This window comes from Triticum urartu, chromosome 3A, assembly GCF_056163025.1.
Source record: "Triticum urartu cultivar PI428250 chromosome 3A, HENAU_Tu73, whole genome shotgun sequence".
Lineage (NCBI taxonomy): Eukaryota > Viridiplantae > Streptophyta > Magnoliopsida > Poales > Poaceae > Triticum > Triticum urartu.
Genome location: NC_141875.1, coordinates 423,130,546 through 423,156,639, shown reverse-complemented (window position 1 = coordinate 423,156,639; position 26,094 = coordinate 423,130,546). Strand labels below are relative to the sequence as shown.

The window sequence follows — 26,094 nt, the reverse complement described above, 5'->3', positions numbered from 1 at the left end:
GTGCTGACCGCCGGACCCTCTCTTTGCACGACCCCGCGCCCGCCAATTGTAGAAGGGATCCCAGTGATTCCATAGGTGTCGTTTCCACCGACATAACCTTGGTTTCATATCTGAGGGAAATACCTACCGACGATGTGATGCATCATGCCTTCCTCTTTGAGGAAATATCGACGTAGCTTCTAGCGACATCAGGCATGGCCATGGGGAAGCTCCTAGACACGGCTAGGTGGCACGAGCTCGAGGAAACAGACGAAGACGGGGGTCCCAACTGCCAGAGCGTGCGCAATGGCATGCCGCCCGCATGGTCACCGCGTGAACCCGTCGGTGACACATGCTCCGGTAGTCCAAATCGTGTCTTCACGATAGGTCTTTCATCAAATAGAGGCAAGGAGCAAAGAAACAAGGTCAAAGGCCCATGAAATGACTGAACCTAGCTCAATGATAAAGCTACAACAACGTGGTTGCTGGTTGCTGGAGGAGGCACAACTGGGTACAGAGGCTGAGCTTTGGGTGAGGGTTATCACACACTAAGAACACCATCTTTGCCAACTTTCAGCTCAAATGGAGAAATCTAGGTGGCACTTTCTTCACAATGCACCATACTAGACAGAAATGAAGAAGTTGAAGTAGCACTCACATAAATGATTGCATTAATATGAATTTTGGTGGAGGCTAGTAATATGGGCACATGAACACTCTATAAAAATTTCATACCAATCAGAAACACCAAAATGGTACTTCCTTCAAAGAGGTCCTCTCTGAATGGAAACTTAAGAAAAATATGGAGAAATAATGTCTTGATGAAATGAGCCTAAATTTGGCGGACGGAGTTTATATAGATAGTAGAATGTCCTGGGAAATTTTCAGCAATAATGAAGCAACATAAAATTTAGTTGCTTCACAACCTGAAAATCTGACCAGAAACCAAGATTTGATGGTGTGTTCACATAGCTAGATGAAGGAAGCTCAAAATTAGTGGAGAGTCCTGATTTGATCATATAAAGGATCATGCAAAATTTCAACTCATTTGGATACTCCTAGCTGGTACTTCCTTCAACAAGGCTTCCATCTGACACAAACTTTGGAAAATTGCCGAGGAAGATTGGCTAGGAAAATAGAGCTGAATATTTGCATAAGGCAATGATTTGGATGATATATGATGCTCAAAAAGGTTTGGAGAAATCAAGAAAAGATAGGTGGCACTTCCTTCACAGAAGTCCACTCTGGACAAAAATCAAGAATGAATACTGGTGGATTATTTTTGAACATGGCAAGGAAGGGTTCTCACATATTTGGGGAGATATGACCCAAACAATTTATGAGAATTATTTGGGAATTTTATGAGTGACAGAAATATAGGTTGCTTCACAACCTAGGGCATATAGGGTTATTCCTTTAGCAGAAAAAGGAATATTCCCAAGAAAAAGAATTTGACTCTGGGCTAAGATGAAAATGACATGGTCTTGGGATAGTTTTGAGGATGACAAGCCACTTGGGAGCCTAAGAAGAGATGATCTTCCTAGGTTTCAGGACCACAGAGCCACAGAAAAGCAATTTCAAATAAAATCCCAAAGAAATTCAAATGAAAAAGAAAGGGCCAAAATCTAGGGTGTGACACATTACGTCTGTGACAAATAGGCCATCAAACTTACCGACGCCTACTACTATTACTCCACCCTCGACCGCTATCCAGCATGCATCTTAAGGTATTATGTTCATAACAAACAAAGTAATGCTTGGAGCATGACGACATAATGTAGACAAAGTAAGACCAAATAATATATTCAAACCCTGTCGTTTTACCCTATACGTGCCTTACAACTCCTCCTGACACAGAGTAAGGACACCGCAAGATTGAACCTACTACCAAGCACCTCTGTCACTGAACATAAATCAATCTACTTGGCCAAAGAGCACAGATAGATCATAGAGAATTACAAGGCTATAAAAGCATGCATAATAAATCTCATAATGGACTCACAGTTCATCGGATCCCAACAAACATACCACGAGAATTACATCGAATAGATCTTCGAGGAGATCATTGTATTGAAGATCAAAAAGAGAGAGAGAAAGTCATCTAGCTACTACTATGGACCCATAGGTCCTGTAGGAACTACTCACACATCATCATGGTGCCAACAAGGATGATGAAGATTGCCCCCCCATGCTTTCCTCTCCAGTAGAGTACCGACGAAGGCCTCCAGATGGGATCTCGGAAGAACAACAGTTGTTGGCGGCGGAATTATAGTTTCGATTCTCACTCTGGTGCTATCTGGATTTTAGGGAATTTATAGGCCAAGAATTAGGGCAGACATATACACGTAGGAGTCACAAGGTCACACGGCGCACCCCCAGGGTGTGCGCCCTCTGAGCATGTGGATCCCTCGAACGTCGTCTGGTACGTTCCTGAAGCATCTAGGGTCTCTTCTGGTCCAGAAAAAATCACCGTAAAATTTCATCGTGTTTTAACTTTGTTTGGTATGGTTTTTCTATGAAACAAATAATAAGCAAAAAACAAAAACTAGCACTGGGCACTAGGTAAATAGGTTAGTTCAGAAAAATGATATAAACTTGCATATAAAGTATACAAGATTGTTAATATAGTAGCATGAAATAATAAAAAATTATAGATACATTGGAGATGTATCAATAGGCATTGGGATTCCCCAAAGAGGAAGGGTGAAGTAGTGTAGTAGAGAAAAGTATTTCCCTCAGGTGAGAACAAAGTCTTATCAAACCAATAGGAGACACCAAACAAACAAGATAAACGGTACCTGCACACACACAAACTAATGCTTGCACCCAACGACGGGAAGGGGGTTGTCAATCCCATCGTTCTCGCCAATTGCAAGGATTAAATATGCTAGTGATAGATAAATAAAATAAAATAGAAAATAAAATAAAAATAAATAAATTGCAGCAAGTATTTTTAGGTTTTTGTAAATATAAAATAAATTCACCCATGGGCCATAGTTTCACTAGAGGCATATATCTCATGAGTATAGTATGGTGGGTAAACAAATTACTGTTGGGCAACTGATAGAATGGTGCATAGTTATGATGATTCTTCATGGCAAGATCAATATATAGGCATTATGTTCATGACAAGTGGACCCAAATCCATCTGCATCTACTACTATTACTCGACCCCTCGACCGCTATCCAGAATGCATCTTATGGTATTAAGTTCGTAACAAACAGAGTAATGCTTGGAGCATGATGACATAACACTACTCCAGGATGGTCCAACACGACACATGAATCAGAGACTCTTCGACCAAACTGTGTGTGATGCATTAATCGCAAACGGAGTTGTGATAAAACTGTCACCAATAATACGAACCGTTTGTGATGCCAGATACATCAAACATGATTCAGATTAGAGTTGCATGTGCGATACGTGGCATATACTTGATCCATACGAACTATTTGTGATGAGCCATAACACAGAAACTGTAACGCCCAAGATGTGACTATATCTCCCACGTGTCGAGGCATGACTTAGAGGCATAACCGCATTTAGGTTTTGTCGCAAGAAGGGTCATCTTCACACAATCCCATGTAATGAACAAGGAAGTAAATAGTTGGCGTACAATCGCCACATCACACAATGATCAAATAATTCATACAACATTCAGTGTACACACAAAGTCCGACTACGGATGGGTCCAAATGAAAAGAAGATAACCCCAAATGCTAAATCCCGATCGTCCCAACTGGGCACCACTACTGATCATCCGAAAACGAAACATAGTAATGGCCAAGGTCCTCGTCGAATTCCCACTTGAGCTCGGTGGCATCACCTGCACTGGTATCATCGGCACCTGCAACCGTTTTGGTAGTATCTGTGAGTCACTAGGACTCAGCAATCTCAAAACCCACAAGATCAAGACTATTTAAGCTTATGGGTAGGATGTGGTTGTGAGGTGGAGTTGCAGCAAGCAATAAGGAAATATGGTGGCTAACATACGAGTACAAGAGTAAGATGAGAAACTACGCAACAGGCTTAAAGCTAGAAGTGATCAAGAAGTGATCCTGAACTACTTACGTTCAAACATAACCCAACCGTGTTCACTTCCCGAACTCCTTTGAAAAGATACCATCACGGTTACACACTCGGTTGATGCATTTTAATTAAATCAAGTGTCAAATTCTCTACAACCGGATATTAACAAATTCCCATCTACCACATAACCGCGGGCACGGCTCTCAAAAGTTTATACCTAGCAGGGGTGTCCCAACTTAGCCCATCACAAGCTCTCATGATCAACGAAGGATATTCCTTCTCCCAGAATAACCCAATCAGTCTTGCAATCCCGGTTACAAGACATTTCGACAATGGTAAAACAAGACCAGCAAGACCGCCCGAATGTGCCGACAAATCCCGATAGGAGCTGCACATATCTCGTTCTCAGGGCACACCGGATGAGACATCCTACGAGTAAAACCAACCCTCTAGTTTCCCCGAAGTGGCCCTGCAGTCTACTCGGTTCGGACCAACACTCAGAGGAGCACTGGCCGGGGGGGTTGAATTAAGATAATCCTCGGGTTAATTACTCCCTAGGCAAATTTTAGTTGTTATTAGGAAAATGTTAAAACCAAGGTTGGGCCTTGCTGGAGGAGTTTTATTCAAAGTGAACTGTCAAGGGGGTCCCATAACCCCAACCGTGTAAGGAATTCAATATCAAGAAACATAACACCGGTATGACGGAAACTAGGGCGGCAAGAGTGGAACAAAACATTAAGCAAAAGGGCAAGCCTTCCACCCTTTGCCAAGTATATAGATGCATTAATTAAAGAAGAGATATTGTGATATCCCAACATATCCATGTTCCAACATGGAACAACCTGCGAAGCACCTGCAACTAGCAACGCTATAAGAGGGGTTGAGCAAAGCGGTAACATAGCCAAACAATGGTTTGCTAGGAAGGTGGGTTAGAGGCTTGACATGGCAATATGGGAGGCATGATAAAAAAAGTGGTAGGTAGCGCGACATAGCGATAGAGCGAACAACTAGCGAGCAAATCTAGAAGTAATATCAGGGGTAATGATCATCTTGCCTGAAATCCCGCTAGGAAGAAGACCAAATCCATGAAGAAGAAGACGAACCAACGTAGTCAAACGGAACCTCACAATCGCAACGATACCGAGAACTATCAATAAGTAGCACAACTGAAAATAAGCAAACAACATGGTAAACCAACAAGCATAAGCACGGCGTGATGCACAACCAAGTATGATGCATGTCCAGTTTAATGAGGCAAGGCATGGCAAAGTGCACAAACAACACTACAAGTTAAGTGGAGCTCAACATGTAACAAGTTGCATATTGACGAAACACCACATTCTATTATTTAGTTCACTCATGGTTAGGTACTCAACAATATTAAATGTTGGTTAACATAGCAAGAGGTGAGGCATAAGTAAACTAACTATTTAGGCAAGTTTAAATGAGGCCGGAAATAACAAACAACAATTCCGAAAAATCCCCATATGCATATTATGAATTTGGTACTGTTCTTCCCTAAACCATATTTTAGAGTTGTTAAACATGCAAAGTAAGTGCACCATGTTAAACTATGCATTATTCCACCCCATTTACATATAAAGTTTATTTAATACGGAGTTACAGTTATTTAGTTATGAATTAAGCCATTTTAGCATATGATTTAGCAAATTAAATTCAAACAACATTTTTAACATGGATGAAAGTAGCATATTATGAAACTAGACGAAATTCTAAGCATTTCACATATATAAAGTTTTTACATATGATCCACGGTTCATGAGTTATTAAATGCATGAAGAACAGGGGTTTTCCTGTAAAACAGTAATTCTCTAGATAATTAGGAAAATTCATAGACAAGGAAGAAACACTACGGGCCGAATCTGTAAACTGGGCTGCACAAAAGAGGACTGAGGCACTCATCACCTCGGGCATGCAGAAACTGGGTCAGATCGGAAGCTAGCCCGTGAGGCAAAGCGAGCGAGGCAGAGACGCGGTCAACACACGCGCGATGCAGGGGAACTTGGCACGACTCCGGCGAGGACAGATGAAGGCCGCCGGATCCAGGTGGCGAAGGAGGAATGGTGATGGCTCCATGGCTTGGCGGTGTCCAAGCGGCAAACAGAGGGGGCTTGAGTGGGTCGAGGTGGCCATGGCTCGGTTGCTGGTCCGGCGGCTCTCCTCGGAGAGGTGGCCGGCGGTGTTGCACCGTTGAGGAGGTCCTGGTGGCCTTGGTTACTGGCAACATGGCTGATGAGGAGGCATAGCGGCGCAGGGCTTGGCATGGGCAGGGCGTCGCGAGGTGGGTATGATGCGGACAGAGGCACAAGCCATCAGGAGGGGAGTCCTGACGGGGTCGAGGCAGAGGCGGCGTCCTCTGCCCGGACTGCTGCTGCTCGATGCAGCAGAAACAGAGGAGCGGTGCGGCAAACTTGGCACTGGTCATCGTCATTGGGTGCTCGCACGACAGAAGCAGGGGACGGCACCGTGCTGGCTTGGCGGTGCCAGGCTTGAGGAGGCCGAGGTCAACAAGCGACAGCTCGTCTCCCTCGCAGAGAGACGAGGTCGACAGCGGCTGCGCTGGAACGGCGAACAACAGAGGTGCGGGAACAAAGGGACTCCGGCGCGGCAGGGAGCTCGGCGGACGGGGTCGAGCTGGAGGAGCTCAGGGCCTCAAGTGCTGGAGCAGAGGAGGCCGAGGCGCCATGGTAGGGGAACTTGGCGGCATCCATGGCTGGGCGGCGCTGTTCGGTTCCTGCAGAGACACGGGAGAGAGAGGGAGCACGGTGTGAGAGAGTTCAGGCGGGAGGGAGAGAAAAGATGGGGCTGCAAGAGGGGTCCTGCTAGAGGTGGTCGCTGGCGGCGACGAGGGACTCGATCGGGAGCTCCTCTCTCGTTCCAGATCGAGGAGGCTTTGGCCAGAAGGTGGCCTTGATCCGAACTGGATCGAGCGTTGTAGGAGGCTGGGGCGCGCTGGTGGTCATCATATCCCCATCTCGCGGCCACAGATGGATGGGTGGGAGGCTGGATATGGGCCGGATTTGGTTGGTTGGGTGGGGATCGAGAGGTCGCGTCTGGTTGGTGGTGGAGGAAAACCAAGAGAGGGCTGGTCCGGCGGCGGTGAAGGGACAGATCCCTAGGGATTAGGGTTTGTCCCAAATAGGCATGGAGGGGTGACTTAAATAGGAAATGTGGGCTAGGAGAGGGATTTGGGGCTTATCTCCGGCCGTTACATCATCATCGGATGGCTCCGGTCAAAGGGGTTTGGGTTAGGAGGGTCCGAATAAGAAACGGAAGATGCCCAGGATGATTGGGGTTGATCCGGACCCATCGGTCATGACTGAGCGGGTCGGGTTCTAGACAGCTTCGGACGAGCAAGCGAGGGGTTTGCACCATGCAGAGAGGCTCAAATGGTTGGACAACAAAAGAACGGTTGGTGTCGAAAGGGACAACGAAGGCAACAGGGAGAAGCGGGAACTACGGACGGATGCGAGTTTTATGAAAACATGCGGATGCGATGCTCATGGTGACATGATGAAACGCAACAACAACAAAATAAAAACACACGACGGCAACGAAGAACATGGAAGGCTTCTGGAGCGTCGATCTCAGGTCGTCACAACACTCCCCCACTTACAAGAGATCTAGGGATGACAACGGAAGAGGAAGAGAAGAGGTAAAACTAAGTTGCTTCTTTAACAAACGAGTGAAACCACGAACCTTGAGAGGTTGAACAAGTTGAAACAAAGAATACAATGGAGATGAAAGAGAGTGCAAACACTCTGTTAGCAAAGAGGAACAAGGAACATTATGAGAACCTGGAGGTTGCAAAGACATGAATCAAGGGTCACAAAAGAATTTAAAACCACTCCGGTTGAAAAGAGAAGCAACGGATATGAAAAAAATTGGTCAGCACTCCGTTTGAACATCGAAGGAATGGAACATGAACTTGACAAGATGCGATGATAACTCGAAGAGAGCGGCAACAGAATGCCTCCGAAAAAAGAATAGAAGCTCAATCATTGGAAAGAAAAAGAACAGAGTAGAAAATGCCAACTTCTGCCATAAATGAACTTGGAAAGCATCGTTGTAAAGAAGGGCTGAATGTAATTGTTGGAAAATCAACAACGAAAAGAACAAGCTTGTTGTGGGCTTATGGAAAACATCTAAAAATTATGAGGTGACAAACGGCCACTAACGGAAACTATTGATTTGAGTGAGAGCACCAAAGAGATGAAAATTTTCTTTCACCGTGAAAATAGGAGGAAACTTGGATTATCGATAGACACCACAATTAGCAACATTGCTTAGGGAAGGCTTTAAGTGAAATATATACCAAGATAACACCAACGAAGAAATTTTTGGGTTGAAAAGATCTCGTGAACGAATTGAAAATCATGGGTTTAAAATATCTCATTCCTGACAACTTGTTAATCATGAAACACGAAGGAAAATTGTCAATAATGATAGAAGACCACCTCAAAAGATAATGAAGAAGAATTGCACTTCGAAATGCAAGATGAAGAATGCTTGAGCTCCTCCAATAAAAATCTTGGCGAACACTTTGAGAAGGAATTACATCCTTGATGAACCACCATGAAGAAACTCTCGAAGAACTCTGGATAGATAAAAAAGATGGTCGCAAAGAAAGGAAGCTTGAAAAGAATAAGATGAATCCTTGCATTGATTTAGATGGAGCTTCGAAATGATATAATTTAAATAACTTGGAGCTCCGGTAAAGAAAGATGGAACCCTTCGAATCGAGGATTTATTCATCATTAACAACGGATTTGGCATACTACTTATTCTTCTTGAAAAGGATTGGAGATAGATATTGCACAACTCACGGACCAGCGGTAGGATTATGAAAGAACAAGTGAATTGATATGATAACAAGAGAAGAGGAATCTTGAATGGTCCACTGTAAGAATTGAAAATGATTGAAGAAAGGAGAACGAATCGCCGGGAAGAATTAGAGGACGAACGAAGATACTTAATAGAATTTGAGAATGAAGAGATCACGAGATGACTAAAGAATACTTGAATGAGGCACAAGAAGAATTGGAGAACGACGACTGAATGTTGAGAATCAATATTTCTGAAATGATGGCCTTCGAATGATCAAGAGACAAAAGCAACTCCTGAAATGCTTCAGATGGGTATGAAAAGAATTCTCACAATCGAAAAAAATTACGAGGATGGTATCAAGTTTGAACTACGAACCTTCGAGAGAACGGACAAGATTTAGGAAAAAAATCTTCGGTCTTCACATGCTAAGAATGACGATGAGAACCACCATGAAGAATTGTTGAGGCACTCCGGAATGAAGAATAAAAAGGTTGAACCAACGATGAAAAGAATTTGAAAGATCTTGGAGAAAGACATATGATTGATGATACTTCATTCTTATGTCAAACTTTTAAAAGAACTTGGGAATAACTCCGGAAAGAATTAGAAGAGTCAGGTAAGATCCCGGGAAAAGACCTGTTGGTTATGGGCCCACTCAAGAGAAACACCATAGAAATGATTTTGAAGAGAGATTGCACCGGTTGAATTAAATGACTTGAATGAGATAATAATCTCCAAATAGCTTGAACGTATCTTGAATGAAAAGACAAGCCTTCTGAGATATCTTCAGCACTCCAGAACAAATGAATAGCGAGAAGTGAATGATTAAGAGGTGCATCGGCATGAGAAAGCATTTGAAACAAGGAAAGGAATATGATCAACACCGAAAGCTTCAATTGAATCCACCGGAGAAGAAAAGACAATGAAGAATGACAAACTTGAAGCTTCCTTAGCATCTCATGAGAATCATCGGATAGGAACATTGAAGGAAAAGAATGAAGAGGCTTCACATAAATAAAATGGATACTTGATTAAGAAACCTGAGTCCTTGAAGAAAAGGGTGGAAGGGCGGGAAAACAAAGGCAACTTGGGACGGATGGAGCGAACACCATTGAGAAAACTGATAATTGATCTTGCAAATGGGAAAAATGGTAGGATCATCTTGACGAGAAGTGAACCGGTTGAAAAAGAATTGACATGATAATCGCAATGATCAAGAAGGACTAGTACTCCCACAGAAATACGAGAACATCGCTTAGAAAGAGGCATGGAATCAAGATTTGACTTCGAAGCAACTCGAATACCACAACTCAAAACAAAACAAAGGATTTGACTTGCGGAATAAGCCAGAACAAACATATGATAGACCCCATATCGTATCATGTCTCTATTGGAAAGAATTCCTCTGATATACTTGAATTCCCACCCATAAACTCCCAAAACTTTCTGGTTATGCAATCTGGTGTTGGCGATACAGGGAGGCACAATATATATCACACAACTAACAAGCCCTACGCTCCAATTGTATCCATCCATCAACACATAACCAAGAAAACTCCGAAAATCATGTACCTCAACCATCGAAAAGCATCCGTTATACGAGCTTTGGCAATACTCCCAAACTCCCTCCCCAGTGTGGGTGGCATCAAGGTTATCTCATCACTAACTGCATAAAAGAGATTTTCGATGTCGGCAAACTCAGGTATTCCAGAACTGCAACGATAAAATTGTGACGACAATGCTACCTCTTGAGCACTGTGTTGGTTTTCCCTTGAAGAGGAAAGGGTGATGTAGCAAAGTAGCGTAAGTATTTCCCTCAGTTTTTGAGAACCAAGGTATCAATCCAGTAGGAGACTACACGCAAGTCACCACGCGCCTACACAAACAAATAAGAACCTTGCAACCAACGTGATAAAGGGGTTGTCAATCCCTTCACGGCCACTTGCAAAAGTGAGATCTGATAGAGATAATAAGATAAATATTTTTGGTATTTTTATGATATAGATTGAAAGTAAAGATTGCAAAGTAAAATAGATTGGAAACTTATATGATGGAAAATAGACCCGGGGGCCATAGGTTTCACTAGTGGATTCTCTCAAAATAGCATAAGTATTACGGTGGGTAAACAAATTACTATTGAGCAATTGATAGAAAAGTGCATAATTATGAGAATATCTAGGCATGACCATGTATATAGGCATCATGTCCACGACAAGTAGAACGAAACCATTCTAAATCCACTACTATTACTCCACACATCGACCGCCATCCAGCATGCATCTAGAGTATTAAGTTCATAAGAACAGAGTAACGCATTAGGCAACATGACATGATGTAGAGGGATAAACTCAAGCAATATGATATAAACCCCATCTTTTTATCCTCGATGGCAACAATACAATACGTGCCTTGCTGCCCCTGCTGTCACTGGGAAAGGACACTGCAAGATTGAACCCAAAGCTAAGCACTTCTCCCAAAGCTAAGCACTTCTCCCATTGCAAGAAAGATCAATCTAGTAGGCTAAACCAAACTGATAATTCGAAGAGACTTGCAAAGATAACAAATCATACATAAAAGAATTCAGAGAAGAACCAAATATTGTTCATAGATAATCTTGATCATAAACCCACAATTCATCGGATCCCGACAAACACACCGCAAAAAGAATTACATCGAATAGATCTCCAAGAAGATCGAGGAGAACTTTGTATTGAGATCCAAATAGAGAGAAGAAGTCATCTAGCTAATAACTATGGACCCGAAGGTCTGTGGTAAACTACTCACACATCATCGGAGAGGCTATGGTGTTGATGTCGAAGCCCTCCGTGATCGATTCTCACTCTGTCGGAGCTCCGAAAGGCCCCAAGATGGGATCTCTTGGGTACAGAAGGTTGCGGCGGTGGAAATAGGGATTCGTGGTGCTCTCGGATGTTTTCGGGGTATATGAGTATATATATAGGAGAAATAAGTCGGTCATGGGAGCCACGAGGGACCCACGAGGGTGGGGGCGCGCCTGCCCACCCACCCCCCCCAGGCGCGCCTCCCTGCCTCGTGGCCTCCTTGATGCTTCCATGACGTCCACTCCAAGTCTCCTGGATTGCGTTTGTTCCAAAAATCACTCTCCCGAAGGTTTCATTCCGTTTGGATTCCGTTTGATATTCCTTTTCTGCGAAACACTGAAATAGGCAAAACAACAACAATTTGCACTGGGCCTTTGGTTAGTAGGTTAGTCCCAAAAATAATATAAAAGTGTATAATAAAGCCCATTAAACATCCAAAATAGATAATATAATAGCATGGACCAATCAAAAATTATAGATACATTGGAGACGTATCAAGCATCCCCAAGCTTAATTCATGCTCGTCCTCGAGTAGGTAAATGATAAAAACAGAATTTTTGATGTGGAATGCTACCTAGCATAATTTTATATGTAATTTTATTTATTGTGGCATGAATGTTCACATCCGAAAGATTCAAGACGAAAGTTTAATATTGACATAAAAATAATAATACTTCAAGCATACTAACTAAGCAATATTCTCAAAATAACATGGCCAAAGAAAGTTCATCCCTACAAAATCATATAGTTTGATCATGCTCCATTTTCGTCACACAAAAATGCTCTCATCATGCACAACCCCGATGACAAGCCAAGCAATTGTTTCATACTTTAGTTATCTCAAACTTTTTTCAACTTTCACGCAATACATGAGCGTGAGCCATGGATATAGCACTATGGGTGGAATAGAGTATAATGATGGGGGTTATGTGGAGAAGACAAAAAAGGAGAAAGTCTCACATTGACGCGGCTAATCAATGGGCTAGGGAGATGCCCATCAATTGATGTCAATGCAAGGAGTAGGGATTTCCATGCAACAGATGCACTAGAGCTATAAATGTATGAAAGCTCAACAAAAGAAACTAAGTGGGTGTGCATCCAACTTGCTTGCTCACGAAGACCTAGGGCATTTGAGGAAGCCCATTGTTGGAATATAGAAGACAAGTTCTATAATGAAAAATTCCCACGAGTATATGAAAGTGACAAAACAAGAGACTCTCTATCATAAAGATCATGGTGCTACTTTGAAGCACAAGTGTGGAAAAAGGATCGTAGCATTGTCCCTTTTTATTTCTTTTCTCTTTTTTTGGGCCTTTACTTTTTTTATTTGGCCTTTCTCCCTTCTTTTTTTTATTTGGGACAATGCTCTATTAATGATGATCATCACACTTCTATTTATTTACAACTCAATGATTATCACTCGATACTAGAACAAAATATGACTCTATATGAATGCCTCCGGCGGTGTACGATGATAGGAAATGAATCAAGAGTGACATGTATGATAAATTATGCATGGTGGCTTTGCCACAAATACTATGTCAACTACATGATCACGCAAGGCAATATGACAATGATGAAGCGTGTCATAATAAATGAAAACGGTGGAAAGATGCATGGCAATATATCTCGAAATGGCTATGGAAATGCCATAATAGGTAGGTATGGTGGCTGTTTTGAGGAAGATATAAGGAGGTTTATGTGTGATAGAGCATATCATATCACGGGGTTTGGTTGCACCGGCGAAGTTTGCACCAACTCTCAAGGTGAGAAAGGGAAATGCACGGTACCGAAGAGGCTAGTAATGATGGAAAGGTGAGAGTGCGTATAATCCATGGACTCAACATTAGTCATAAATAACTCACATACTTATTGCAAAATTTTATTAGTTATCGAAACAAAGTACTATGTGCATGCTCCAAGGGGGATAGATTGGTAGGAAAAGACCATCGCTCGTCCCCGACCACCACTCATAAGGAAGACAATCAATAAATAAATCATGCTCCGACTTCATCACATAACGGTCCACCATACGTGCATGCTATGGGAATCACAAACTTTAGAACAAGTATTCCTCAAATTCACAACTACTCAAATAGCATGACTCTAATATCACCATCTCCATATCTCAAAACAATCATCAAGTATCAAACTTCTCATAGTATTCAATGCACTTTTTATGATAGTTTTTATTATACCCTTCTTGGATGCCTATCATATTAGTGCTAATTCTTAATTACCATGCTGTTCTAAAAGACTCTCAAAATAATATAAGTGAAGTATGAGAGATCAATAATTTCTACAAAATAAAACCACCACCATGCTCTCAGAGATATAAGTGAAGAACTAGAGCAAAATTATCTAGCTCAAAAGATATAACTGAAGCACATAGAGTATTCTAATAAATTTGGATTCATGGGTGTCTCTCCCAAAAGGTGTGTACATCAAGGATGATTGTGGTAAACTAGAAAGCAAAGACTCAAATCATAAAAGACGCTCCAAGCAAAACACATACCATCTGGTGAATAAAAATGTAGCATCAAGTAAAGTTACCGATGGACGAAGATGAAAGAGGGGATGCCTTCCGGGGCATCCCCAAGCTTAGGCTTTTGGTTGTCCTTGAATTTTAACTTGGGGTGCCTTGGGCATCCCCAAGCTTAGGCTCTTGCCACTCCTTATTCCATAATCCATCGAATCTTTACCCAAAACTTGAAAACTTCACAACACAAAACTCAACAGAAAATCTCATGAGCTCCGTTAGTATAAGAAAACAAACCACCACTTAAGGTACTATAATGAACTCATTCTTTATTTATATTAATGTTAAACCTACTGTATTCCAACTTCTCTATGGTTCATACCCCCCGATACTAGCCATAGATTCATCAAAATAAGCAAACAACACACGAAAAACAGACTCTGTCAAAAACAGAACAGTCTGTAGTAATCTGTAGGTTTCGAATACTTCTGAAACCCCAAAAATTCTGAACTAAATTGGTGGACGTGAGAAATTTGACTATTAATCATCTGCAAAAATAATCAACCTAATCACACTCTCCAGTAAAAAAGGGAAGCAAATCTCATGAGCACTAAAGTTTCTGTTTTTTACAGCAAGGTCGCAACCCCCCCCCCCCAAATCTTCCCAAAGGTTCTACTTGGCACAAACACTAACTAAAAGCATAAAACTACATCTAAACAGAAGCTATATGAATTGTTCATTACTAAACAGAACCAAAAATCAAGAAACAAAAATAAAATTGGGTTGCCTCACAACAAGCGCTATCGTTTAACGCCCCTAGCTTGGCATAAAAACAAGAATAGATCTAGGTATTATCATCTTTGGTAGGCAATTCTTCCATAGAACACTTATGAACCTTGGGCGTTTCCTTCTTTTTATTAATGACCAAACTCCTAGGCAATAAATCAAGAAATTCATTTGTAGCAAAAGGTTCCTTAATGATAGCGAAGAAGTTGGGGTGAACACTTATTGATTTGAGATCCGCATTTTGCTTACTAGAAGATTCACCCTTATTTTTAGGAACATACATTAATTTGGCAACCTTGGTAGTAGGAGGATTTGGAGTATTTTTCACGGATGAAAAAGGCAGACCCTAAATTGGTAATAATATCCTCATGTTTACCAATTCTTGTGGAATCTTGATCATTTCTTTCGTTAACTATAGGTTCTTTTTCTTTAAAAAAATTCAGAGTAACACCTACCTTAGATCCATATTGGGTGATTTGGTTGTGGATCTTTTTATCCAAATTTTCAATCAACTCCACAGAGGCAACTTTATTTTCGATAATTTCAAGCCTTTGCATCACATGTTCCAAAGTTAAAATAGTTCCATTAACCAAAAGAGGTGGTGGGCCAAACAAATCTATCATAGCATTATAAGAATCAAAAGTATGGCTACCCAAGAAATTCCCTCTGGTAATGGTATCAAGAATATATCTATTCCCAGGGGTGATGCCTACATGAAAATTGCGAAGAAGAACGGAAGTGGATTGCTTCCTAGTGGATCTATTCTGAGCATTGCAAATTCTATACCAAGCATCTTTTAAATTTTCTCCCACCCTTTGTTTAAAATTAAGAACTTCATGATCGAGAGTACTAACAATGACAGAAGGACTAGCCATGACTACACACGGCGACGGTGACGCCCCGAGACCGACGCGCCAGGTGTCTCCCAGTTATTCGTTGTTGTTATCATGTCTTTTGCTTGCGTGTTGCATCTTATCATGTCATCATGTGCATTGCATCATCATGTTTTAAAACTTGCATTCATCCGGGTTCCCCAGTTCCGTTCGTTGTCCGTTCTGAGCCCAGACACACTTGCACTCGCCCGCGGCATGTCTGAAATATTATTTTATAAGTGGCTGGAAAATGTTCTCGGAATGGGATGAGAGTTGACGTGCGGCATTGTTATAGTATAGGTAGATCGCCTGCCAAGTTTCATCGCAATCGGAGTCCGTTTGATGCCCCAACGGATAAATATAGCGGCAATAGTGGCCGGTCTTTTCATCGGACGTTTTCGGTCCCCAAAAACTGTGCCGGACTGCATCTCTCCCCTCTCCTCTCAGCCTAACCCTCCTACAAAGCCCACTTCCACTCACCTGCAGCCCACCTACTCCATCCTCGTGACCGGAGCCATCGGATCGCGATCGGAGGGTCCGAAAACCCCCCTAAACCCCCTAACCCTAGAACTTGCCCTATATAAACCTCCTCCCCTTCCATTTTGGGCAGCTACCTACCCCTCCTCCTAAATTTCCATGCCCCAATCATCCTCCAGCTGCCCCCCACCTCCTCTCCTCGAAATCCGTGCGTGCCTGCTCCCCCGCCGCCACTTGTTGCCGCCCCAATCGCCGCGCCGCCACCAGAACCCACTTGACCGCCGCTCCCCTCCAATCATGCGTCGCCACGCGTCCCCTGCCTCCCGCGCCGCTGCGGCCCGCCTAGGCCCGGGACAAGCCCGCGGAGCCCATCGGGGCCCGTCCTCGCGCTCGCGTCCTCCCTGCACTCCGTTGCCCGGATCCTGAGCGCCGCTCCTCCCGATCCAGCCTCCACGTCGCCGGTCGGAGGACCCCGCCGCCTCGATGCGTCCTCCGGTGACCGGACCTCGCCGGCACGCCGCCATCTCTCAGGCCAGACCCGCGCCTCTCCCTTTCTTCTCCTGTTTTCTTCCCCCTCTCTCTCACCTGTTCCCTGTCTCACCAGGGACTACCGCCGGAGAGAGCTTCCCGACCCACCGACCTCGCTGTCGCCGGGAATGAGGTCCCCGGGGCCAGATCCCCCCGGATCCGCCCAGGCCTTCCCGTCTCGCCTTGCCTCGTCTGTGGCCCAGAGCATCGCCGTTTCGCCGCTGCTGCCATGTCTCGTCTTGCCTCGACAGGAGGTCGGGGACGATCCCTCCGCGCGTGGGCCCCGTCCAGCGCCCCATGGGCCCACGGCCTCCAAGGCCCAGCTTGCCCGTCGACCCACCTGACCGGCCGCCGGCCTGCCTCGCCTACTGGGCCTCGATCCACTAGGGTGAGCACCCAGTCCGCCTCTATTTCGGCCCATATAGTTTTTTTAGGTTCTACGTTTTTCCTATTTATCCAGAGACGTCAGTTTTGCAGAAAAAACCCTCATGTTCATACATTTAATATCTGACAAACCGTGCATCGGATTAAAATAAGTTATATATGAAACTTGCTTAGAATTTTGTGTAGATTAATAATTTGCCACTTTCATCTATGTCTAAAATGTTGTTTGTTTAAATTTGCTTAAATAACTTGCTAAAATGATTTAATTCATAACTAATTAACCGTAGCTCCAAATTTAATAAACTTTATATGTAAATGGGGTAGAATTTTGCCTAGTTTAACATGGTGGCATCATCTTGCATGTTTAACAACTCTAAAAGATGGTTTAGGGCAGAACAGTACCAAATCTTTAAATTGCATATGGGGATTTACCGGAATTGTTGTTCGTTGCTTCCGGCCTCATTTAAACTTGACTAGATAGGTAGTTTTACTTTGCTTCACCCTCTTGCCATGTTTAACAACATTTAATATTGTTGGGTACATAAACAAGATCGAACTAAATAAGTCACGTGGTGTTTCATCAATATGCAACGGAGTTGCATATTGAGCTCCACTTAATTTGTAGTATTGTTTGTGCACTTTGCCATGCCATCTATCATGAAACCGGACATGCATCATACTTGGTTGTGCATCATGCCATGTTCATGTGTTGGTTGTTTACTATGTTGTGTGCTTCTTTCTGGTGTTGCTTCTTCGGGTTGGTTCCGATAACGTCGCGTTTGTGAGGACCCGTTCGACTACGTCTGTTTGTCTTCTTCATGGACTCGTTCTTCTTCCTTGCGGGATTTTAGGCAAGATGACCATACCCTCGAAATCACTTTTATCTTTGCTTGCTAGTTGCTCGTTCTTCTGATATGCCTATGCCGCGATACCAACCACTTGCTTATCATGCCTACCATATTGTTGAGTCAAGCCTCTAACCCACCTTGTCCTAGCAAACTGTTGGTTGGCTATGTTACCACTTTGCTCAGCCCCCTTATAGCGTTGTTAGTTGCAGGTGAAGATTGGAGTTTGTTCCTTGTTGGAACATGGATATTTTGTTGGGATATCACAATATCTCTTATTTAATTAATGCATCTATATACTTGGTAAAGGGTGGAAGGCTCGGCCTTATGCCTGGTGTTTTGTTCCACTCTTGCCGCCCTAGTTTCCGTCATATCGGTGTTATGTTCCTGGATTTTGTGTTCCTTACAAGGTTGGGTTATAATGGGAACCCCTTGACAGTTCGCCTTGAATAAAACTCCTCCAGCAAGGCCCAACATTGGTTTTACCATTTGCCACCTAGCCTTTTTCTTTCCCTTGGGTTCTGCAGACTCAAGGGTCATCTTTATTTTAAACCCCCCCCCCCGGGCCAGTGCTCCTCTCAGTGTTGGTCCAACCCGTCAGCCACCGGTGGCCACCAGGGGCAACTCTGGGCTGGCCTACCGGAAGTTTGGACAATCCGGTGTGCCCTGAGAACGAGATATGTGCAGCTCCTATCGGGATTTGTCGGCACATCCGGGCGGCTTTGCTGGTCTTGTTTTACCATTGTCGAAATGTCTTGTAACCGGGATTCCGAGCCTGATCGGGTCTTCCTGGGAGAAGGAATATCATTCGTTGACCGTGAGAGCTTGTGATGGGCTAAGTTGGGACACCCCTGCAGGTATTGAACTTTGGAAAGTCATGCCTGCGGTTATGGGCAGATGGAAATTTGTTAATGTCCGGTTGTAGAAAACCTAAAGTTTATCTTAATTAAAATGTACCAACCGCGTGTGTAATCGTGATGGTCTCTTCTCGGCGGGGTCCGGGAAGTGAACACGGTGTTGGAGTTATGCTTGACGTAGGTTGTTCTAGGATCACTTCTTGATCATAGTTTATCGACCGTGCCTTTGCCTTCTCTTCTCGCTCTCATTTGTGTATGTTAGCCACCATATATGCTAGTCGCTTGCTGCAGCTCCACCTCATACCTTTTACCCTTCCTATAAGCTTAAATAGTCTTGATCGCGAGGGTGAGATTGCTGAGTCCCCGTGACTCACAGATACTTCCAAAACCAGCTTGCAGGTGCCGTTGAACCGTGCAGGTGACGCAACGAAGCTCAAGGAGGAGCTCGATGAAGATCGTGTTCATTATGTTGTTCCGTTTCTAGTTGATCGGTAGTGGAGCCCAGTTGGGACGATCGGGGATCTGTGTAGCATTTGGGGTAGTCTTCTTTTATTTAGGTTCCGTAGTCGGACCTTGATTGTATCTGGTTGATGTAATGCTTTATTCATGTAATTGTGTGAAGTGGAGATTGTAAGCCAACTATGTATCTCTTTCCCTTATGTATTACTTGGGTTGTGTGAAGATTACCTCACTTGCGACATTGCTTTCAATGCGGTTATGCCTCTAAGTCATGCTTCGGCACGTGGGAGATATATCCGCATCGAGGGCGTTACAAGTTGGTAATCAGAGCCATCCCCGACTTTAGGAGCCCCCTGCTTGATCGAATCGCTCGCGTTGTTGAGTCTAGAAAAATGCTTTGAGTCATTTAGGATTATATATATCGGAGAATAGTATTCTTTTTACTCCTCAGTCCCTTCGTCGCTCTGGTGAGGCATCCTGACGTAGAGTTTTGACTCTTCTCTTCTCAAATTTCACTAAAAAAAATTTAGGATCACGCGGGTATCTTGGAATCGTTCCGATGGTTTTATGACGAGAACATTGTTCTTGGTGCCTCCTGACATTTAGGGGTTGTGGCAGTGTCCCGGGGAGTTGAGTTCCGAGGTGTTGTCGTCACAATTTTATCATTGCAGTTCTGGAATACCTGAGTTTCGCCGACATTGAAAATCTCTTTTATGTAGTTGTTGGTGAGATAACCTCGATGCCACCCAGTACTGGGGCGGGAGTTCGGGAGTATTGCCATAACTTGTATAATGGATGCTTTTCGAAGGTTGGGGTAAATGATTTCCGAAGGTTTCTTGGTTATGTGTTGAAGGATGGATACAGCTGGATGTAGGATTTGCTAGCTTTGGGTGAGATATTATGCTTCCCCTGTATCCCCAACACCTGATTGCATAACCGGAAAGTTTGGGAGTTTATAAGTGGGAATTCAAGTAGCTCTTAGGATATCTTTCCGACAGATGTATGATACGAAATTGGGGTTCGACGTCTAGTTGTCCGCCTATCCACGGTTGGTTTTACAATGGTCTTGTTGTGTCTTAAAGAGTCCTTGGCTATGCCGACTCAGGGATGCTTCGTATGTCATGTGCACTGCCTTGTACATGATGGTGTTGTACGATCGAGCCCGTGTAGGCCCCACCATGAGAACTTCGGACGAAATCTCTATCATATGTTTGTTCCGGCTTATTCTGCAAGCCAATCCTTTGTTTTGTTTTGATTGTGGTATTCGAGTTGCTTCTAAGTCAAGTGTTGATTCCATACCTTCCCTAAGCGGTGTTCTCATGTTCCTATGTGAATACTAATCCTTCTCGATCATCAAGTTTGTCATTTAAATTTCTTCTCAACCGGTGAGCTTCCCTTCAAGTGGATCCGATCATTTCAACATTTGCAAGATCCAATCTCAGTTCTTTTCAACGGTGTTCATTTCATTCGTCCCAAATTGCCTTTGTTTTCCCGCCCACCCACCCTTCTTCTTCGATGACTCAGATTTCTTATTCAAGTATCCTTTTATTGATGGGAAGTCTCTCCATTCTTTTCCGTCAATGTTCTTATCCGGTGATTCTCAGGAAGATGCTAACGGAGCTTCTAGTTCATCATTCTTCATTCTCTTTTATCCGATGAATTCAATTCAAGCTTTGGTATTGTGCATAGTCTTTTCTTTCTGCCCAATGCTTTTCTTATGCCGGTGCACCTCATAATCATTCCCCGCTTGCTATTCAATTGTTCCGGAGAGCTCAAGATATCTCGAAGATTCATGTGTTCACTCTGCTTTCATTCAAGCTTTTTTCGAGGATGTTATCTCATTCAAGCCTTTTAATTCAATCGGTGCATTCTCTCTTTTAAATTGTTCAACGGGGTATCTTTTGAGTGGGCCCTAACCCACAGGTCTTTTCCCAGGATCTTACCTGACTCTTCTAATCCTTTCCCGGAGCTATCCTAAATTCTTTTGATGTATGACGTAAGTATGATTTGTCATCAGTCATATGTCTTTCTCTAAGATCTCTCAAATTCTTTTCATCGTTGGTTCAACCTTTCCAATTTTAATTCCGAAGTGCCTCAACAATTCTCAGTGGTGGTGCTCGTCATCATTCTCAACATTTGAAGACCGAAGAAGACTTTTCCTCCATATCTTATCCATTCTCTCAAGGATCCATGGCTCTAGCTTCGTGTCATCCTCTCATTATTGTTTTTGATTGTGAGATATTCTTTTTACCCATCCGGAGCAATCCAGGACTCTTTTCAGTTTGATTCTTCGAAGACTATCATTATGGGATTATTCATTCCAGCTTTCAGCTATTGTTCTCCAAATCTTACCGGTGCATCATTCAAATTTCTCTAATCAGCCCGGGATCTCTTCGTTCTCTTGTATCTAAATTTTCCCAAGTATCTTTGTTCGTTTTCAAATTCTTACCGGTGATTCATCTCTTTTCTTTGTTCATTGAATTTTCAATTCTTATGGTGGTTCGTTCAAGATTTCTCTTCCTCCTTTATCATATTTATTTATTCATTCTTTCCAAATCCTACCGGTGGTTGATTGAAGACCTTCCCAAGTTTGCACAATATCTATCTTAATCCTTTCTACAAGAATAAGTAGTATGCCAAATCCGTGCTTGTCATCAATCTAAATTGGTGAAGGATACGCATAACGTAATTCTTATTATTGTTTCATCCAAGTGATCTAGTTTCTTCTTCCCGGAGTTGTTCATCATATCATATTCTCGGTCTAAGATGCTTCATCTTTTCTTTTCCGGAGTGCCAAGTTTTCCGCATTATCACGGAGATCCATCTAAACCATTACAAGGTTTCACCTTGTGTTTTAAACTTCTCTTTCTTATTGTTATCCTTTTGTTTACCGGAGTCCTTCATGGCCCGACGAGGACGTTGGTTCCTCTGAGTGGGGGTGTATGTGATAGCCTGGCTTATTAGGGATGATAGACTACTCATATCAATATCCCTTCTTTTCCGGAAGCCCATTCGGACAGAACTTCAAAGTTAAGTGTGCTCAGATTGGAGTAGTTTCAGGATGGGTGACTGACCGGGAAGTTGCTCCCGGGTGCGCACGAGTGAGGACAAAGTGCGCAGAAAAGACTATTATTGATCTGTAGGGCCAGTCTAGATCCCGCCAGGAGTGACGACCACCGGCGGGTATGTCCGGGGCGTTACAAGTTCATCCCCACTAAGCTATTTCTCTCAACATGCAGCCTATCCACCTAAGCACACTTGCCACATCAGCGTTTTGTTAGGGACTTACATACGGGACCAACCAATGCCGCAATCCTGCCACATAAGCCTTCAGTTACTGCTAAAGGCCCAATACAATATGTCCTCACGAGCACCCTTTCACACTGATTCAGTGCTCTCGCAAGCCACACAAAACGTCCCCCTTCCCATTCCACTTCCACTTCCTCCTTTAATTCCCAACCCGTCCTCTGCCTCCATCAGTCTGCCTTCTTGGCCCCCCAAACAAATCTTCCTCCCTGGGACCTCCTAATCTCTCCCATCCAGTCCCCGCTAGCACATGTACCTATGCCCAACAGCCGGGTGGCTGCTCGACTCTTTCCACCTGCCGATCAAAGAGATGAGAAGGATAGGGCATGTGGCGGCTATCGCGCTGCCCCTGCTGGAGAAATTGTCGGTGTTCTGCCTGAACGCGGGTAACATATGCCCGTGGTGCTGGTCCTTCGAGGGTCGGGCTGGTGGTGAGGCCGGGCAGGGCTCCGTTTAGAGCAACGGCTTGGAGGGGCGATAGATCCATCTCCTCCCGCAGGTTCCGCCCCGGCTAATTCACCGACCATATTATACTGCAGGAATGGTGGAATTGCTTTTCCAAGCTGATGCTAAGGTATGGGTGTCTGTGAGCAAGCACGACATCTTTTTCCCTGTGATTAGAGGCTGATTAGACAGACTCTTGGTGTTTTTGATAGCGGATAGCTGTTTTGGTGACTCTCCAAATTTTGGATGGTATAGAAGGACGAGCTAAAATAAATGCTTCAGTTTGGGTTGGCTTGATTCAACCTGTTTCAAAATGATATACGTCTTGAGGATATGAGAGGGAAGAAGCATGATGGTGTGCATTATGCATCGCTACAGGACTTCGCTGCGAAGCCTACTTCTTTCAGGTACGATACTATGTATACACGGAAAAGTAGCTGCCATGCAGCAGTAGCAGTCGCCAGCTAGCATGGCCTTTCCCATCTTGGTGATCCGAACGAATATGTTTGCTTGAAAGTTATGTAGGTTATATACAAAATTTTAGGAATTCTATAACCTCTGCACATTTTCATGGCTATTTATACAGTCGGGTCATTCTCCTATTTCACGTGGCTAGGTGAGTTGCTAAAGTTTTCATTTACTGTTGTTTCCTTGCTATAGTGTGCTTGGTTAGTATGTTCATTAGTTGTTGTTTGTTCCCTCGGTTGTACAGCATTGTAAGGTTTTAAGGCCATTTGTACTTTTATTAATGTTAATTCAACACATTCAGTTCTCGCGTATGGTTAAAAAACGGTTCCATGTCTTAAGTTAACAAGAAGCAAGTTATTCTCGTTGATTTTCAGCTTCTACGGGCCCTCCAGTAGCACCATCTATAAGTGCCATATCTATCTATCTCAAGCTATTTTTGTTAAAGATCATGATATGTAAATATAGCATAATAAATTATCTTGCTTCTTTCCTGAAAAGGGTACTGAAGTCGTCGTCTTCTTTCATTCTTCTGGAGGACAAATTATACATTGTGTGCTAGCTGGTAATCATTTTCTTCGGAATAACTGGTAACCAAAATAACTGAAGCAATTTCAAAGTGATGTCTTACTTGCTGAGGACTAACTCTTAACTTTTTTCTAATTTACATTCTCTTTCTGAAGGTTACTTCCAATACATGCAATAGTCTGAAGGTATATGCATATTTACGTTTCTGAGGTAAGTCATATAAATGTTTTACTACAGATCATTACGGCTTGCTTCCTTTTTTATGAATTCCACAATAATTTTCTCTATACTTCCCTTTGTATAAGTGTTCCATGTAGATGTTAGGAAAAAGGCATATAGTACGGATGCATAAATAAATTACTCTACAATTTCATCTTTAACATGGGCGATCACATATCACTAAAACTATATAGTGCTCCCTAAATTATGAAGTTTTGGGGAACAGGAATTATGAACATTATGGTTAAACTTTGTTGAACATTCTGCATTACATTTACTCATTTTATCTGGTCAGCCACACTGAAAGAGTTTCACAAAGATACCAGTGTAACGACTATTTAGGTACACCCATAATCCTAAAAAAATCAACTAAGACTTACAAAAATGTTATTGTTTGATATAATTTCCCCTGATAGTCGATTTTGCACAAAATCCTAGATGTTATCAGTCGTGTTACTGAGCCATTGGGAAAAGCAACACTGTCATCCACTCGCAACTCCTATTCTTCCATTCCCTTTTTAGGATCACATTTTCCAACATCTTACTATTGTATATTGCTAAAGATGTCTGGTGAAATTACTTTGTGAAATCCAAAAGTAATTCTAATACTAATTGATTTTAATGCAAAATAAATGTTTCTTCTCTAAATAACAAAAGTATCTTGATGATCACATGTTGCTTTTGTCTTGATTATGTAGTTTCCTAACATGCAACAACTTCAACTTGACAGTTCTCCACTCAAGCATGGATGAAGATGTACATGGAAATGATTATGCATATTATGAGATCTAAAATTTCAGACAAGTGCGGTCTTTCAAATTTTCTCTATTACCCACTTTGTTTCAAATTCTCCTTTAAAGAATGGATGAAAACATGAGAATTAGGAAGCTATTTTTTATTTGAAAGCTTGGCAACAGCTCAATGGTAGCGTATATTGGAAAACTTTAACCGGTTGGTTCTGCGGTAATTGATTGTCCGTCTCTTTGTCTAAACTTGAATGATATAAGTAGGAGGATTGATCTTCCTTAACAACGCATAACATCAAATTTACGCAAAAATTCCCGCAGCAACGCGCGGGGAATCATCTAGTTAGAATAGTGTGTCCATGCACGGATGCAATGTGGCCAACGATGTATGCCATCGGTATCTCAAATTCAAACCAGTCTGACCTTGTTCAATGTGTATACATTACAACATGCTTGTTTCCAAACCACACTGCACAGATCTCCGTTATATTCATGCATGCATGGGTTTCAAACATCATGATCTCTTATTCAAATATTTGAATTCAACTTTACATTGATTATGACCTCACCTAGTCTTTTACACCCACACATTGGTCTTCTCTTTATAATTGTATCACTAACTTTCTCTCGTGCATGCATGCACACACACTACTAGTCGGCATTATCCATCGCACACATGCAATCTTTTTCTTCAGGTCGGTCTCCCATGAAGGCACACACACACATCCCCCTCTCCATCATATCGGGCATTCTTTATCTCTCACGTGCATGCGCAACGATCGATGTTCCTCTATGTGTGTGTAGCTAGGTCTTTCATAGTTTTCCACATAAACCGATCAATCTATATATCTAGTGAGGTCTCACCCTCTTTCCCACGTCCACATCGATCAATCTATACCTCTCTATATAGGATTACATATATAGCTAATACACCCACATTAATTATATATCCAACGGCCCCCTGTTATCATCCATGCCTTCCGCTTCCTCTCTCAGACGCGC

The 26,094-nt window shown here is 42.9% G+C and overlaps 2 long non-coding RNA genes across 2 annotated transcripts; one reads left to right on the top strand and one right to left on the bottom strand.

Moving 5' to 3' along the window:
• Positions 1-3,580: 3,580 nt before the first annotated feature.
• LOC147979931 (uncharacterized) lies at positions 3,581-7,144 on the bottom strand. Its single transcript, XR_015619056.1, has 2 exons — positions 5,064-7,144; positions 3,581-3,827 (listed from the first exon to the last, which is right to left on the bottom strand). It is a non-coding gene; the product is annotated as an uncharacterized LOC147979931 (long non-coding RNA).
• A 15,699-nt stretch (positions 7,145-22,843) lies between these two features.
• LOC125548430 (uncharacterized) lies at positions 22,844-25,313 on the top strand. The gene is made up of 5 exons (XR_007301087.2): positions 22,844-23,264; positions 23,347-23,541; positions 24,101-24,189; positions 24,283-24,337; positions 25,077-25,313. It is a non-coding gene; the product is annotated as an uncharacterized LOC125548430 (long non-coding RNA).
• Positions 25,314-26,094: the final 781 nt, after the last annotated feature.